A 17,659-nucleotide genomic window follows, 5' to 3' on the forward strand; every position below is an offset into this window, starting at 1 on the left:
TGGCATTACCAGCAAAGAACAGCTGTGTTTTGTCTCAGACATGGCTTCAGCAACAAGGTAAGAGATTTCCATCTATTCTTCAGCCTCTGAAACAACCTTTTCAAATAAAGGTATTTTATTAAATGGGGGAAAAAATTATACAGACTGAGGTAAAATTTTGGTCAGGCCTTATAAAACAAACTCAGTGACTTTAAAGTAATAAAACTTTCTGTGGCCCTTAGCCTAAGCTGATCTTCTATACTATACTTCAGGGATAAGTGCAGATGTGCTGACAGAAACCTCGTGGCTTCCAAGCCATGCGCTGTGTAGAGCTTTGAGGGATTTTCTGGAAAGCAACTACTTTTCCCAAGTTAAACATTTTTATCTCCCCTCCCAAAATGTCCAGCAGACCAGCAGTGTTTCAAAGACAAGTACACGTGTTTACTTCCATGACTTTCATGCTGTCAATAGAAAATATTTGAAATTGCAGGCAAAGTTTCCAAGAAAGCAGAGATGAAGATTTTCTTTGCTTAGATTAAATTTCCAAGTGCCTTCCAGCACCACTCCTGCCTTTGCACCACTCCCTCGCTCAGCTGGGAGCCTGGAGATCTGAGCCCATGATTTGACCACAGATCTGTTCAGGGACTTGGTGTGTTTAGGCACTGTGGGCCAAGGAGCATATTTGGTACATGCAGTGCCTGCCACAACACAGCACTGAGCTTGGCGGGATGGGAAACCCTTCTAATATTTACACTTATTTGACTACTTAATGGACATTATCTCCTTCTCCAGCCCAGATCTCTACAAGAGCCAAACCTGACCATGATGTCCATCACTGTTAATGCTGTACCAGTAGTAATAGCTAAGCTATTGGTGATGAGTTCACACAAGAACATTGTTCCTTGTTGGTTAGCCGCAGCCTGTGACTGTGGCTTTAACAATTGTGGTGATCAGGTCTTGTCTTGGGACCCTGCTGCCCACCTGCTTCTGTGCTGAGAGAGCTGAATAAATATTTACTACTTCTCAAAATAACACCCAGACACACTCACCCTTACCACTGCAGAGTAGTTCATCTAATTGAAATAAGAACATAAGTAAACTGTTTGTCAAGGCGGTTTATTAGGAAAAGATTGCTGTGTCAGGAGCTCCCTCACCGCGAGAGATGCTGTGTTGTCTCTCTTAATATTTAATGCCATTTTAATAATATTTCCTAGTTAGGGGGGCAGGCTGATGCTACAGACTAAAGGCCAAGCCTGCCAAAGTGGGGAGGAATAAAAGCTGGAGGTCAGCTTCACTCCATTGACTTCCCCACCTGGAGGCTAGACAAAGAGCAATGTTGCTCTCCTCAGCCACGCCCAGGTCCTTCTCTCAGCAACTTTATTTCAGATTTGTTGATATTGCCTTTCCTTACTCAGAATGACACTTCAAAAGGTTAGGGCCACATCCTGAGGTGGTGGAGATGAGAAACCCACATTTTTCCTTTGAAAAACCTATTTCTCCTTGCAATGCTGCTCCAGTTGGGCTCGTTAATCAAACAGGACCATAAACTACTGAATTTATCCCAAGCTTGTGATTGCATCTGCAGCTACAGCACTCCTGCCTGTCTTTGGCAAGTCTTGTTTTGGAAACCTTTGGGTTAAACTCAGAGGTGTTTTATCTCAAGGAACGGGGAACTGCAGCTTAAGCATCAAAGGTCCCAACTAGTAAAACTTCCAACAATGCTGCCTCTGCCCTCCAGCCCTCACAGACCTACCCTTGGCTGCAAAGCTGCTGCACGAGGGGGTGCCCCAGTCTCTACATCATTCCTCCAGAATTCTGGCAGCAATGCCCAGCTCAGGCTCTTCCTTGTTGTGAAAGACTCCTGGCTGAAGGACCGTGGAGTCAGAGCCTCTGAAGCTGCTGCATAATAAGCTGTATTCTTTTTCTAAACATCACTAGACAGTTCAATAATAATTACATGAACTTTGTAATCAGCCAAACCAGCGTAGGCATCTACTGACCTACACGTAGCATTTGTGAGTAATTTTACATAAAGGGCAGGTACTTTTGTACTTAGTGCACAGGACTTGTGCACAAACAGCTACAGAAGGAGGGCCAATTATAAATAAACCATCCTTAGTTGTCACTTTGCTGTCTCTGACTTCCCACGCATTCAAATGGTGAGACTGATTCATTTAATCTTACTCTAAAGCAGCAAGCCACAGAGGCAGTTTCCCGACAGTTGCTTAAAAAAGTGTAGCTCAGCTCTCTTAAATTGTCTTCCCTTGTATTATATTTAGACATTGTGATTAGAGTATCTGTCACGATATGCTTTAACTTTGAGGCAGAAGCTCGAGCCGCTTTCTGAAAGCAAACGGAGATGCTCCCAGGAACCAAAAGGGCATGAGTGCCGGGTTTCAGCGTTTAGGAGCAGAGATGTTCAGTGCTGCTTGCACTGCCGGCTCCCCCGGCACAGCCAGCCTTATGAAACCTGAGTTTTCAAATAAGTGCAACATTATTTACCACAATGAGACTTCTGGGAAGGGTGGAGGCAGTGAAAGACTTAGCGGCTGTTTCCAAGCGTTTTAGCAATATCAGCTGAGAAAATTTTATGATCTTCCCTTCTCTCCTCCTTCCCTCTTGTCCCCCCCAAACCTGGCTATTCTTGTCAAAGACTTGGATGCAAAATCTGGACAATCCTGTCATATGAACATGGCTTTTACACATTTGTGTCACTGCAAAGCAGATTATAATGACTACACTTCATTCATTTTATTCTAATTAAGTCAGTAGAGGTTTCAGCTAGATACAAACTTGATGTGCAGCTCTGCCCTTGACAAAGAGAATACCTGAAAGCTCTTGTTTTGCTAAATATGCTATTTAATATTTTCTAATGCTTGGGTAAAACAGTCAGTGAATGTGGAGCCTTCCACATTGCTATATTATTACGGAGGAGGTTACTAGAGTTACACTGAAGGAGGTTTCCTTGTTCTGTGACTTGCTTTGCCAGAGCACTTATCAGATACTGAACTGTGAGTTCACCTGCTGACCACTATCTGTGATGAGAAGACCCCCAGATTCTATCAGACTCTCAGCCACTGCTCTGGCTGCAGGAGCTCTACAGCAGCCTAGCAAATATGACCAAAATCTGGCAGACAGGACAAGGTGAAAGACCCTCTGGACGCTAAGGTACATGGGGAGACAGGGAGGGTTCTGTGTAGAGGGGGAATGGTAGGGAGCAGATGGCATACCGCTGTTGCCTGTTGTTAACCTGGAATAAATGCTGCTGTGGAATTCAACACACTGAATTAAAAGGTGAGTTTCTCCCATGTGCCATGTATAGGATGCCTGTCTCCTCTAGCTGATCCACAGAGAACTGTAAATCTTTTATTGCTTCCACATACCCTCATAGAAACTTGTGCTTTTAATTTAATGTGTAGAAAACTTGAAGTCCTACATCCAGATCTTAATGTTCATCCAAATATGATTGGATTACCATTTTTTTAAGATCTGCTATATTCCTCTTCTTTCAGATAAAAATGTCGTGCTAGAAGTTTTCCATCATCCCTGTGTCTCTAGAGAGAATCTTGGAGACTTGAAGGTGACTCTTCTGTGAAATGGTCTCAATATAATTCCAAAAATACTTCATAATTTGGAGTCTGCTCCTCAACCTCCAGCAGAGATCAAAGAGATCCCAGAAAAAAATTAAGCAACATCCATTCCTAGGAGCTGAGCCTTTGGCTATAATGAATCAATCAACTACCCTTTTATCGGCCAGATATATATTGACTTGGGGCATTTTGGAGCCAAAGGCTAGTGTAATGCTGCTGGTTTAGGCTTTGTTTCCATCAAAATATTGAGTCCAAGGAAAGATCTTTGTTTTCAGTGTTTTTTACATCTTCTTGTTATTTTCAGCTTCAAGCTTGCTTGGCCAGTTGGGTATGAAAAGCTTGTTTTTGCTTCCTAGTGGCAAGATCATCTGTTGATGGTATGTATGAGGTGCTAATTACTATCTGTCATTGGTATTTATGAGGTTCAAATTGCTACAGGAACTAAGTGCCATGTACAATATTGAGAGAAGCATAAATGTTATTGAGTGTGGATTCTGCTCTTCCCACCCTACTGCTTGGACCCTTTGACTTGAACACCTTGTCCTCTCCCTCACACTCCTTTTCATACTTGCGAAGCATCTGAAAAAAGTGAGTTCTGTGCTTTGCTGTGAAGCGACCCTGGCTTGTGAGTGAGTGAGCTTGGGAGTGGCCCATGGCTCCATCTCGGAGCATATCTGTCCCTTATGCCAGCAGGTGACCCAAGGCACTGGCACTGTGACCAGCAGCACTGGGAGCAGAGCCCACAGATCCTGGGTCTGCTTTGCCTGGAGCCTGCACGCCAGCTGTTGTTGAATTGCTTTCCATAGGATATCTTCTAAAATCCAGCAAACTGTGGCAACTGGGAGAGCTGATATGAATTGAGGTGCTGCTTCCCAGCCTGTGCACAGTCACGGAAGGTGTACCAGTCAGAGAGCATGGAAAGCTTTGAACTATTTGGACCAGGAGCTGCTGAGAAGCAGAGAGCTTCTAGAGCCTCGCTGGCATTAATGTGTGAAGAATTTCTTGTGGCTACTGCTACTAAAGAGACACTTTGCTTCTCAGACAAACTAGATCCTTTGACCAACTTGGCCACAGCTGTGGCCAGAGATTCAGTCTCAGCCTGATTGTGAGAAAAACAAATGCCTGCAACTCCATTTCTACCACTACAGAGAAATTAATATGATCCCACAAGGAAGTTGATTTGAGATGAAAAAAATGCAGGTCACAGTAGCAGCTAATTCCCAAGAGGGACAGGCACAAACTTCTTTAATGTGGATATTGAAGGGGACGTATTTTGTTTCTATTATTACTTGATTATGGGAGACTAAAAGGAAGTTTTTTCACAGCCAAAGAAGTATTTGAAAAAAGTTTTTAAAACATGAAAATTAAAACAAAAAATTAGGAAGGATATTGAAATGAAGCATCTGTGTAAAACTTTTTCTTCCTTCTTTTTGATCAGTTCTGATGGTTCTAATTGATGTCCAAGGAGAAAGCTGGAAATGGTTTAGAGATGAAGAAGAAAGGAATGGCACTGCCATTTAGAGATGAAGAAGAAAGGTAAGCCCTGCCTATGGGACAGCAACCCTGGGACACACCAAAAATGCTTGAATAAAGAAGGTGCCATGAACCAACATTTATCTCCTGCTTACCCTAACAGCTATTTCCTTACCCTCAAATTTTTAGGAATGAAAAGCTGTAAGGATCACTAGTTTCACTAGGACTTTTCCTTTATATATCACTGCTCACTCAAGACTTTCAGCCCATTACACAAATTGCAGTGACGTGCTTGGCAGGAGCCCTTTGAAGCACATACTGCCGTTCCTGCCAGCTTGGTTTCCCCAGCAGAAGAGCAGTGGTTGAGGGAGATGAAGGGATGGAACCTGCAATGCTGGGATACCCTGAGCTGGTTTAAAGATAAACTGGCAGGGGAAATGAACCCAACTCAAAAGAGAGATTATAAGTCAGAATAACAATTTAATAAAATACAATAAGTATGATTATACAGACAAACAATTGGTTTTAACCCACAAAACCAAAATGTATAACCCAGCACCCTGGGGCATGAACAGAGTGGTGTTCTTTGGGACCCCTGAGTCCAAAGTAAAGGGAGAGGGGGAAAACCTGTTGGTGAGAGTGCTGTCTGGTCAAGAGTGGTGATTGCAGTCCGGTTGAGGGTGGTGGTTGTAGTCTGGTTGAGAGTGGTGGTCTGCAGTCTTCCTCTGGATCCCACGAGAGGTTAAAAAAGTTCCAAGACTCCAAGATTATATATTCTTCAGTTCAGGCAGGAATGCCCAGTACTTCCCTCATGGTGGGGAGTTCACAATGGGTGTGAGGTGTGAGGACAGGGGGCACCCTGCTATCTCGCAGGCTTCTAACACCCAGTTTATAGCCTGAGGAGTCAGGCTGCTCTGGGCAGAGGGTGTAAGTAGTCTACTGATAACAGTTTCTGGGAAATGGCATGGAATGCTATAGAATACACAGTTTTGGGTTACACCCATACAATGATGAACTGGTCCCAGCTGTTCTAACTAGGACATGCCCTCACTTTCCTCACCCTCCCAAGTTGCTCGTGCCTCCCTTGCTCTGCCCCCCCCCAGGTTTCTGGCCTCACAGCCCACCTGAGGCCAGGCTCTGTAGGGATGACAGCTCATTGCCAGATGCTGTGGTGCACTAGGCAAACAGGGAGTGGGCACCCAGCAGCCAGTGACCAGCAAGCCAAGGATCCTATCCCTCGATTGCTGAGGGTTGCTCCATAATGCCAGTAGATTTACAGAGAACAAGCAGAGTTGGAGTCAGGTTACACTGACTCCCAAGGACCAGGCAGCAGCTTCCCATGGAAAATACATGCCCACGTAAATAAAGAGGGAAATAATTATAAGGGAGTAATTAACTGAGCAGAAGTATAAATGGAAAGCAGAAGCAGAGCTGAAAGACAGAAAGAAAAGAAAAGCGTTTGAGCTTTTTTGTAGATGCAGAGGCTTGCATTTTGCATTTAAAGAAATAGAGGGAGAAATTTAAATATGTATTTAGGAAAAAAATTCCAATGGGAAATGTGAAAAGGACCAGAAGCTTTTGCGAGGCAGCCTCTGAAGAGACAAAGCTATAAATGCACAAATCCAAATATCAATGTTTGCTTCTTAAACAATAAAAAAACCCAAGTAATTTGTTCATTACAGAGTGAAAGTAAACTTCTGGGAAAGCACCTGATGACAGTGCTGGGAATTCCTTACCCTGTCACTTTTGCTCCTGTCACTGGGCAGTATGAGGTAGTTATTAGAAGTGTTATTTATTCCAAGAAACATTGCGTTCCTTTTTTTCTCACCACTACTTTGCTTATAGTCAGGTGTATTTGTTGAAACATGCTCAAAGCCCTGAGTTGCACTAACATCAGTGTCCCAGCGTCATCCACTCAGCTGGTCAGTGGAAGGATGAAAGACTCCTATTCAGTGAGAGACCCTTCCTTCCCATAGAATCATGGAAGGGCTTGTGTTGGAAGGGACCTTTAAACGTTATCTAGTTCAATCACCCTGCCACAGACATCTAGATCAGGTCACTCAGAGCCTTATCCAACCTGACCTTGAATGTTTCCATGGATGGGGCCTTTGTCACCTCTCTGGGCAACCTGTGCCAGTGTTTCATCACCTTCATCATAAAAATTTTCCTGTGTATATCAAGTCTGAATCTACACTCCTTTAGTTTAAAACCATTACCCCTTGTCCTGTTGCAGGCAATTTGTCACCAAATTAAAGTCACCGCTATCAAAATCATTCTGGATCCAAAAGAGAGGAATAAATTTGATTGTACTTGTAGAAATGTATTTGGGGCAATGTTAAAGAGCCTGGACCAGCTGCTTCTTGCTTAGCTCTTATGTAGGCAACACCTACATGGATTGAAGTTGTGGATGGCTGAGTGAGGGCCAGCTGTGCCATGAACTGAGATGGAGATGGAGGGGCTGGTGTTTGGAGACCACACTATGTTCCTCTGCCTGGCATACTCCAGAGTCCCCAGAGACAGGAATGTCAGGTACGTGCTGCCTGTTTTCTCCAGCCCTGTTAGGAGATAATGGGAGTGACACTGTAGGGAAAAGATTCAGGCAATGTAATTTAAAAAAAAAAAAAAGGAAATAAGGTAAAAACTCCTCCATGATTTTGTGGGTCTTTGAGCATGCTGGGTGGTGGGGCTGGAAGTGGGGAAGCACAGAACACAGACAGACTGTATTAATTTGATAAACTAGAATGACTAGTGTATTTTGACACTCCATCACTGCAACTAGCTTTTGGTGAGACAGGGTCTTTGGCCAATGCTGTTTCTAAGGAGGATTTCTCTGTCCTTATGCTTACCCTGTCTACCAGCCACATGAGAGCTGTGCTGTTTAACCTTCCTTCCCCTCATTTGTATTCCCCATTCCCACACAACCCATCGGCAGTGTAGCATTACTCCCCTCCCCCAAACTTTCCCTCTTTCAGTTGGTGTCACCACAAAGGAATAGATTATTACTGACACTGATTCCAATTTAATCCTCCCAATAATCTGATTTTTCCAAGCCTATTTATATCCTTGAAATGACAGTAAGGTTTAAAGTGATACAAATATCTGAGCCTAAGCGCTGGTACTATCCACACCAGTCTGTTCCCGTTTTGACCCTCCAGAATAAAGTGTAACCCCAGATATTATTTGATAAATCCCTTCCCAAATGTTTGTAGAGTTAGACTGGTCCTTGGTTACTCTTTTTGACTAGCTTTTTCACATTACAGGCTTACTCTCCATTACACTGGCAATAAGCTGAAGTCCCAAAATAAGTTTTAAAGCTCATATAAATGTAGAATTTCTTTTCCCTTTGTGGATTTTAATAACTTTCTGGTGTCTGGAAATGATCAAGAAGTAAAGCTTTCATAGCAATGTAAGAAGTATAAACCCACTCTAGTTTGTTATTTCATCCAGCAACTTGAGAACTTTTTTTATTTTCCTGGGCTTTAAGGTGATCAGCCAATGTTTTCTCCCATCCCCATTCTCCTTAAGAAGCTTATTAATGTTTTACATTCAAAATAAAGACAAACCAATCTGAAAACAAAGCCATACTTAGGGCTGCACATTGTAAATGTGCTTGCTGGACTATTTCCACTATTTGTAACCAATTCATTTTAATATTGCTCCTACTTCTTGCTAGATCTGCAGAACTTCAGCTCACACATAGCCCAGGAGTAGTTCAACCAGAAGTCAGCAGGTTTTTGTTCTTTTTCCCCCCACTCTTATAATTCAATGCACTGGCTTGTTTATATAACCGGATCCTTTTGTTTCTCCAAAAGGGACTTGGCTATTTCACTGAGCGACAACACCCGTGGTAGGTGATGGTCTGTTTTTTCCAAAGCAAAGACTTCAGTTTTCAGCAGAATTTACATTCCAGTAATAAATATTTAAAGGAATTATAATGGAACTGAAGTAAAGAATGTCTCTCTGAAACACACACACACGTGTATACACACACACACAGACAAGCACACTCACAGTCAATTAGTCTGGGGTTGCTCTGATGCAGATGGTGCCTCTGTTCAACTCCTGAAGTAGTTTGCTTTTCCCATTAGAAAACTTGGCCACTTCAGATTTTTAATACCCCATAAAAAGCTTATAAAATGTTATTCTTTATTGTCTATGTAGCAGATCATTCAAACATCTATGTCAAAGGTATTTTCTGCAGCAGGGTCTCTATCTGCCCCTCAAATAAATGTAAGAAAGAATACAATCTGTGCTGATTTCTTGCTGTCCTTTCTCAGGTATGAGCTTTAGGATTTTCAATCATCTCTATTTTATTTTGCAGCAGACTAAAATAAATGACACCAGAATGGCAGTTTTGGAACATAACAGGACTACACAACTACCTTTTGGCTTTAAATGTGTAGTCTACTCTAAAGCAAATAAGACACTGATGTACTTTTCTATTTACAAAGCTTGTATTTGTCCCTGTGGGCATAACACCAGGTGATGTCTTACTTAATGATGGTGAAGATTGTATATATGACATAAACAAAAGAGCTGCTTTTTAAAAATACTAAGAAAAAAAAAAGAGAAGAAAATATTCCAGCTCTTTTGAGGAAGTAGAATGTATTGACTCCAAAAAGCAGAATAATGAAAATCAAAAGGCAAAAGCAGGAAGAATGTGGCATAAATATTGGAGTTACCTGCAAATGTCTCCCTCTGCAAACCAGACAGTATTTATTCTGTACATTTTATCCTTATCTTTTCATTTGCATTGAATGGTGCCCACAGTAGTAGCACTACAGCTGGCTGAGTATAATGCCCACTGATCGCTGCCCACCCAGGAGGTATCAGAGCCTCCTTGTCCCTTCTCATGCCCTGGACTGCCTCATTCCATGAACAGCTTCACCATGAGGAGGCCTGTTACCCGTGGAGGAGTTAAAGGGCTGTAAGGCAAGAGGTTGTGAGGGGGTGGGTTACATTTGGGTTTTTTTCATTCCCATGTCTAGGGCTAAGCAGCAAAATAGTACTTCTCCATTTCCACCCTATCTCTGTTTTTTCACCTTTGAAATCTGGTTATTCTTAGCTCACTAGGTTTAATTTGCTGACCTGACATGAACATATCCATCTTTCATGTTGATCCTGGCTTAAACTCAGCAGAAACAGAAATAAGAGTGGAAAATAACCCATCTGACAGCTAGAGACAATGATACTGAACCAGTTTAGGAGAAATGGAGGGTGGTCACAGGTATGTGGAAGGTCTCTGTCAGCTCAAGGTAGTCCACAGCTAGAGAACAAAAGGGTGAGTGCCTGTGGACATGAGTGAATGGACATGCACACACCACTGGAGAAGCAGGGATAGATGCTTTTATAGTCATCAGCCCTTATTGCTGGATTCAGCTTTCTGCAGGCATTGGTGCAGGGAGGCAGCCCTGGAAGAAGTTTACCTTCATCGAGAGACACCTTTGGAATGGATCAGCTGGCCAGGAGGGGGAATGAGAAAGACCTCCTGCAGGAAAGGGTAGATCCGTCTAGGGTAAAAGAAGCTCCTCCTAGGAGAGGGGCAGGCAGGGATGGAGGCAGGAGGGCCTCCCACTTCTACAGCACACTCTTCCCATGCCAGCCCTGCTCCATCTGCTGGCAAGAACAATGTGGAGCCTCTGCCGTTTGCCCGCTGGGATCCAGCCCCTCCTGTCCTCCCCCTCGGCCCAGATTCTGTCCATGTCTTCATTTCATCTGCCACAAGTGGCAAGGGTGAGAAGAGCAGAGCCTTCCCCAGGCACAGGAGGGACAACAACCCTTACTCTTGGATCCTAGGACAAGGAACTGCTCTCCCATGAACTTCCCTCTACTTTAGCCTCTAACATCTTGTCAAAGTTACAAATGAAGTATTGTGCACGCTGGGTATTTACCATCTGATCACTGCTCACCTGTGGTCAGTCAAACCTCAGTGGAAATACCCTGCAAATCTGCTGAGGCTGCATGGCAGACTGGGATACTGCTGGGGACAGAGTGAGATGGTAGGATCAGCTCCTGCCTCAGCAAGTGCCCAGGAAAGCACGGTGCAGCTATGAAAGGTGTTCAGGGAAAGCACCTCTGCTTTGCTGCTCAACAGTTTGCAGGGTTATTGTTTTGGCTCTGCCTCCATTTTTCCCTTGCCTACTAGGTGTTTAAGAGAATGTGCTGAGGAAAGCTCTGGCTTTTTCAAAATATGGAAGCAATATGGAAAGCTTTTGCTATGTATGAGCCTGCATGGCATTGCAAACTTGACTCACTCTTCTCTGCACGAGGAGTTGCAGGCTGGTTGCAGCTCCCCTGTGAAAGGCAGTGGGATTTTTTAGCTCTGGCACCATTGGCTTTAAATGTTTTTTCCTCTTGTCCTACCTTCTGCTATTGGGAAATCATCTGCACCTGGATTTTGCTTCTCTTTTCCATGTGGGAAAAGAAGCATGTTCATCCTGCTGTGGCTCTTACATATGGCAACTCTTTCAGCTCTGAGTTACAGGCAGTCAGGCGAATGGGGTGGGCTGAGGTTCCCCACGTCATCCAGCCCCTCAGGGAGGGAAGGAGGGCAGCCAGCATCAGACCAATGTTTACAGAAAGTTTAGTCTCCAGTGGATTTCCCTACTCCAACAAAACAATAGGAGGGGCTTGTGCTATATTATCCACGCTTCCTCTTTATTCTGATATTATCTGTGAATTCTTGCAAATAATAGATGACTGAGACCATTTTTGTTCTGGGAAATAGGAAGATGAAAACATTAGACAGACCTTAGCAGTTTCAATAGACTTATTCATGGTGTATGTAGTTATGCAAGTCAGGAACTAGCAAAATACCTGTTGGAATAAGTAATAATCACAAAAGCAGTTCTCTTACATCTCCTTTTCAGTAAGAGATATTGTCTCGGTCAAAACAAAAGAAGAGTTCAAAACAAAACAAAAGTTCAAAACAAAAAAAGAAAGCAAGCATAACGCCACTCTTAATGCCACAAGATCTTGGGAAGTAATCCATTCCAGCTCTTCTATGTGTCTGTTTAAATACAGGCATTCTGATGTTCTGATATAAATTGCATGCTGGTGATTAATAGGTCTTCTATCACTTGGACTTGAACTGAAGTCAAAGGAACATACTCTTTCCCCCCATCTTCTTTTTCTTTTCTAAACCTGCATTAAAATAGATTATTCAGAAATCTTGGAATGAAAAGTGCTAGGTCAAAACTCATATTTTTCTAGCAAGTCTATGAAAACTTACTTTAAAAAGTCACATACTGTAGAATCTCAATTATCCTGGAAGGCTTATCCGGGTTATGGCTTAAGTATGCTGTTCATGTGCTTGTTCTAGAAGTACAAGATGAGCTGTAGTGCTCTGCAAAGCAGCTAAACCCTCCCCTGGGCCAAATGGAGTCCAGAAGCCATTCAGTGGATTGACTTGGGCACAGGAGTCCTGCAGCTTCCCTTCAGTCTCGTGCAGAGCTGGGCTGTGTCTCAGAGCTAGAAGCCACAGAGCAGTGGTTCCTCTGCAATTCTGGCAGGACTCCGTGTCTGCCTCTGTGTCACGTTGTCCTCATCTGGGAAGTCTTGCATTGTCATCCAAATGCACAGAGATGGCTGTGGTGTGATGCTGCGTAGAAGCTTTATGGGTACCACCTGTCTCCACACTGAAACCTTCTGCATCACTCATGCATTATTATCTCCTATTATCTAGGACCTCCTTTCGCTCTCCTCCTCCTCTTCACCCCAAGTAAAGAGGGCCGGTTGGTGTATCCACGGGCTTAATACCTAGTGGTCTTGGAAGAACTTCTCTGGCTCATTGCACATTAACATTGTTGACATTTTTTATGCATATGCAATTAATAAAAATTGGGCAAAACTTTAAAGCTTTGGCTATACTCTGGACAGATTATGAATTTTATGTTCTCTGTGAAGCATTGTTAATACTTGCTACCCACAAGGGCTAATTACTAAGAGCAGATTTTACTCTGAAAGGAGGGCTTTCTCTCCTTTGCACAGCCTTCCTCTCCAGGTTAGAAAAACAAACATTCCCAGTTAGGCAAATAGGGCCATGCTCCCAAAGGGGGTTTTTGTCAGTCTTGTGGCATTTAGTGTTCCTATTGATCTCCCAAATTCAGGACAGCAGTGACTGTGTGAGAAACTTCATATCTAGTTTTCCAAAGAAATGCCCAGCTTTTGGGAACAAATGCCTAAATAAAGGCTCAACCACAAGGTAAAAACAGAACGTGCAGTTTAGGCTCACCTTGTGTAAGTCCCTCAATTTGGGCGAAGGTAGCTTTTGAACTGAAAGCCTGAATGGGGCAAACTAATTCAGAATAAAGCACTGTTAGCGTGAAATACATGTCCAGCACAGGGAAGGGGAATTCTGCAAGTGGAGGTACTCTGCAGCAACTCCCAATGTGGATAAGCCCTTAATTACTTTTAAAATCTCACCATTACTAAGCCATGCTTATAATTTCTAGAGGCCTCGAGTTTCTGGAACAACTGGAGTATGAGATTCAATTGCATTCACTTCAGTGGAGGATACAGTTAAGTATCAGCACGTTTGTCAGCTTGAGGCCAGTCATTAACTAATTAGTGTATGGGAACATTTAAGTTTTTCCCATCTGATTTTGCAAAGTTGTTTGGCAATACTTGCTTATGAGCTTTTTTCCTCTCACTTTTTCCCCTCTCCCTTCACAGCAAAGCAAACCCCCACCAGAAGCAAAAAGAGAATTGGAAGTACAGTAACTTCCCATTTTTCCCTTACTGTAGTAAAAAATACTTGCTGAGTTTTGCTATTTTTTTAAATGACACACACATATATATAAAGCACACACACATATATATATAGCTTTAAAAAAATATATTTAAAAGGTTTCAGAGTGTTAGTTTCCTTTGCGGCCACGCAAAGCCTCCCTTGCCAGCAAGAGCGTGTCGGTGGGAGCGCGAGCGGGGCAGCACTGGAACTACAACCCCCAGAGGGCGTGTCGGGGGGCAGCCGAGGAGGAGCAGGGCAGAGAGGCGCGGGGCCTCCTGGGAGTTGTAGTTCTTCGGCCCTGCCTGGCCCCTGTCCAAGCACCTCTCTGTCCCGTGGGAGGCAGCTCTGACTCCGCGCCCCACCGCTCCCCTCGGGCTGTTGCAGGGCAGCTCCCTGCTGGCAGCCCAACCAGGAACCGCTGGAGGAGGCATGGGAGACCTGTAAAGGTAAGGATCTCCTAGTACTTGCCGTGGAGTAGGTGGAGGAGCGGTGGCGTAAATCCTGTTGTCCCCCCCAGTCCTCCTCGCGCCGTACTTTTGGCTGTGAGGTGTTGCCATGTCGTTCCCGTGGCACATTTGTTGGGCGAAGTCATCGGGGCTTGGGTTGGCTGCCAGAACTGTCAGCGCGTGGGACCGGCTGTGTGGAGATGTCATTCTCCCCTGCAGCCATGCAGAAGTGTGGCTGTTGGCTCCTTTAGACAAAGGTTAGTGGGATAAATTAATCATTCAATCATAGAAAAAGTGGAGGTGGAAATCCCACTCCCTACAAGAAGTGGAAATCTTTCTCTAGTGAATAACATCCAGGTTTTTGCTGAATTTAAGCTTGCTTTTTAAGTATTTTTTTTTTCTCTTAAGTTGACTTTCTTGGTCTTAGTAGAGAGAATTAGCCAAATACAAATTTGCATAAGTGGCTGCAATCGTCTCTGCCTGTGTACATTTCCTTCTTCCAGTGTATCTGCTGTTTGCTAAACTGGAGGCAACTGAAAGTCTCAGGCTGTTCAAATCACTACAGTGAAAATCCTTGGAAATGTTACCATTTCATCCTGCTGCTTAATAAAACAGAGCAGTGGTCAACATAGCACAAGGAGGAGAAATGGCTTTGTGTGCTTCATGGGCCAGGTAAAACACTCCTGAACATTTCGGCTGTGATCCTCTGGCAAGCAGGTGCCTGGGAAACTATTCTAGCCTTGCTATTAGTCCTTACACCTGAATGTAAATTTGCCAGAGAGTTTTGGGAAATACCTTGCAAAAGGATGCTCTGCACACCTGCCATGGCTGAATGCACGTGAGATCCCCCATGCATAGAGGCTTGGTTCAATGACACAGTTATACCCTAATGGTCCTTTCCTACGAATAATTTACTAATTATTCTGAAGACCACAGATTTTTGCAAAACAGTAATTTGCATTACTTATGGTCAGGGTCACTGGTTCTCAGCTACTGCTTCTGGGGTGAAACAGCAAGCAGTGGGCAGGCTGAAAACTGTGGGAGCAGAATGGGAGTTTTTAGTTAAGGCTACCGATGCAAGACCCTATTTAAACAAAAAAGGTGAAAGTGAAGACAGGAGTTAGTCCTAGTAAAAGGTCTCACGCAAGAGAAGATGTGAAAAGCAGTTCTCAGTTCTGCTGGGAATTGCATTTTAATGGCAGTAAAGTAGCTTTGCTGTTGATCTCCGCAGATGTTGCCAAATGCTGAAATGAACAGGTCTGGACAATGAAGCAGTTCACTTCCTGTTCAGAGCCTTGGCAGCTCTGGGTCAATGTGGAGATATGGCTTTTGGGTGTGTTGGGTTTGTGCATCCTCGGCGGCAGGAGCGCTGTCGTACGGAAAGGCAGAAAGCAGAAAGCTAATGAGCCGGTGTCCTCCATGAATCAGGCATGCAGAAATGTTAAACACAGTGCCCTCTGATCTAAAACGAGGATGCTATAGCTAATGGTAGAGGTGTTGGTAAGAAGCGCTAAACTTTCTACAAACTAGTCCATCACCTTAAAAATCCCAGCAGCTGTAATGGGGAGGGCCCATGGGCTGCTTTCCATGGGAAGTTTTTCATATACCTCATAGACCTACGGTGTATTTGATGTTCTTGCTGTTTACAGTATTAGTGGCACTGCTAGTATGTTTGTAATAGAAACTAACTTATGGAGGCATCTGAATCTGAAAGCGTTCCCTACATATTCAAGAAACTTTCTCAAATGTGAACAGCACTAATATAAAAAACAGGGATCATACCTGGCATGCAGCCTTGCTGAACTTTGAATGTTTCTCTGTACACTGACAGTACCTATGGCAACTTAAGCCAGGGTATGAGAACCTCTGCAAGACTGTCTCCAGAGAGGCATGAAACCACTGAAAACCTTGAGACAGGGCAGGGGCTGGAGGAGGAGGATGATGGTGGTGGCAACGAGCATCATGCAGGCAGCAACAACAGGTGGTGGGTGCCTCTCTTCCCTCCCTTCTAGTGGTGAAGGCTGTGCCAGCAAAACACATGGACCTCCCTACTCTACCTTTCTACATCGGCCTGTCAGGCTGCAATGTTTAAAACAGGCATGGATTTTCCTGTTTACCCGTCAGCATACTTCCCAAATGGCAATTGTGTCGGTTTTGTTTTCCTTTCCTCATACGTACCAGAAATCAAACAGCGTGATATGGCTAATGGGATTATATTGACCCACCTCTGCCATTGCTATTAATATCTGAAGAAATTCCCAATTGCCTCAGCCCAGTCATAGTACAGTTACCTGCCCATCTTTCTCTTGCCAAACAGAGTGGGGGCTTTTTACGTTAGCAAGTCCAGTAATTGCTGGTTGAAATATTACTTCTTGGTACTGTTAAGAAGCTAGGGACCAGATTACATATAGAAGAGAATATATAGAGAATATCCATTTATGACTGGATAGCAGGTTGCTTTGCAATGTCATCTGAACAGTATCCAAATAGCCAATTTCTTTTTAAAAAAACAAAGGAGGCTGAGGGGGCTTGGGGTGGGGCTCGTGCCTTTTTCTTGCTGACCATAGAAACATAACCCACCCTTTTTAAAAAAGATGCATTCAGAATCCAACCCTGGTGCACAGACTACTAAATTTCAGTTGCTGGCTTTATGTCATTATTGCAATTGCAGTAACTCTGTAAGAGACAAGATGAAAGGTTGCTCTTTCCACTTTGAGCTCTTTCCATCCTCCACTTTTACAGCAAAGGTTATCCTAAGCGGTGTGTACATCTGTCTGTTGTAACTGTAGAAATACCTATTATTCATAACTTGCCAATGTATATGCTGGAAAATAGAAGCTGAATTTATAACTATATTTCCTCTCTGCCAGGGCTTTTAGAGTTGAGTGTTTCAGCATTTCCATTATAAACCCCTGTTTTCTGAGGTTTATAACAGTCTTGAAGAGCGTAGTGGTCTTGAACCATAATAGAAAGCATGAAATGTTGCATTTACAGTACAGTTGTAACTGCACATTAAGGAGTGTAATCTTCTCAGTGTACCCACAATGCTCCAATAAGGTTAATTGGAGCTACATATACTAAGAGAAAAACAATATTTTACCCTTGGACTTGGTGCTCTCTAATCAGAGAGCTGAGTGCATCACACAAGAACATAGTGCATCTCCCTGCACCAGACTTACAAAAACACCAGTCCTTGCTATACCTTAAAATACTTGCATGCATCTGTAGGGGCCCCTCTGAACACCTGCATTCCTTGTGTGATGCCTCACTGCTTTACAGACTTGGCCAAAGGAAGCCAAGGTAAAGATGACTGAAAGAAACTCTATTTTATTGAATGTATGGTGAGGCTTTTGTCCTGTGCAGTTTTTCTGCTGTTTCTTTGCCTTTGGCTTCTAGTCTTGTATAAATACAGGTCCCATCTGAAACCCATCTTGTCTGCT

The 17,659-nt window shown here is 43.5% G+C and overlaps 1 protein-coding gene across 3 annotated transcripts in view; it reads left to right on the forward strand.

The window, feature by feature from the left end:
* The first annotated feature begins 5,075 nt into the window (after positions 1–5,075).
* The window catches only part of TBXAS1 (thromboxane A synthase 1), a 252,202-nt gene continuing 239,618 nt past the window's right edge, over positions 5,076–17,659 (forward strand). The window contains exons 1-2 of one of the 3 annotated variants that reach the window (XM_018080888.2): positions 14,114–14,219; positions 14,723–14,891. The gene's annotated coding sequence lies outside the window, so the exon portion shown is untranslated. Of the gene's footprint in view, positions 5,106–14,110; positions 14,220–14,722; positions 14,892–17,659 lie in introns of those variants that run through there. The other 2 variants (XM_018080889.2, XM_008927978.3) reach the window with 2 other exon arrangements.

The sequence above is a fragment of the Manacus vitellinus genome, unplaced genomic scaffold (genome assembly GCF_001715985.3).
Source record: "Manacus vitellinus isolate BGI_N305 unplaced genomic scaffold, ASM171598v3 scaffold_5_pilon, whole genome shotgun sequence".
Lineage (NCBI taxonomy): Eukaryota > Metazoa > Chordata > Aves > Passeriformes > Pipridae > Manacus > Manacus vitellinus.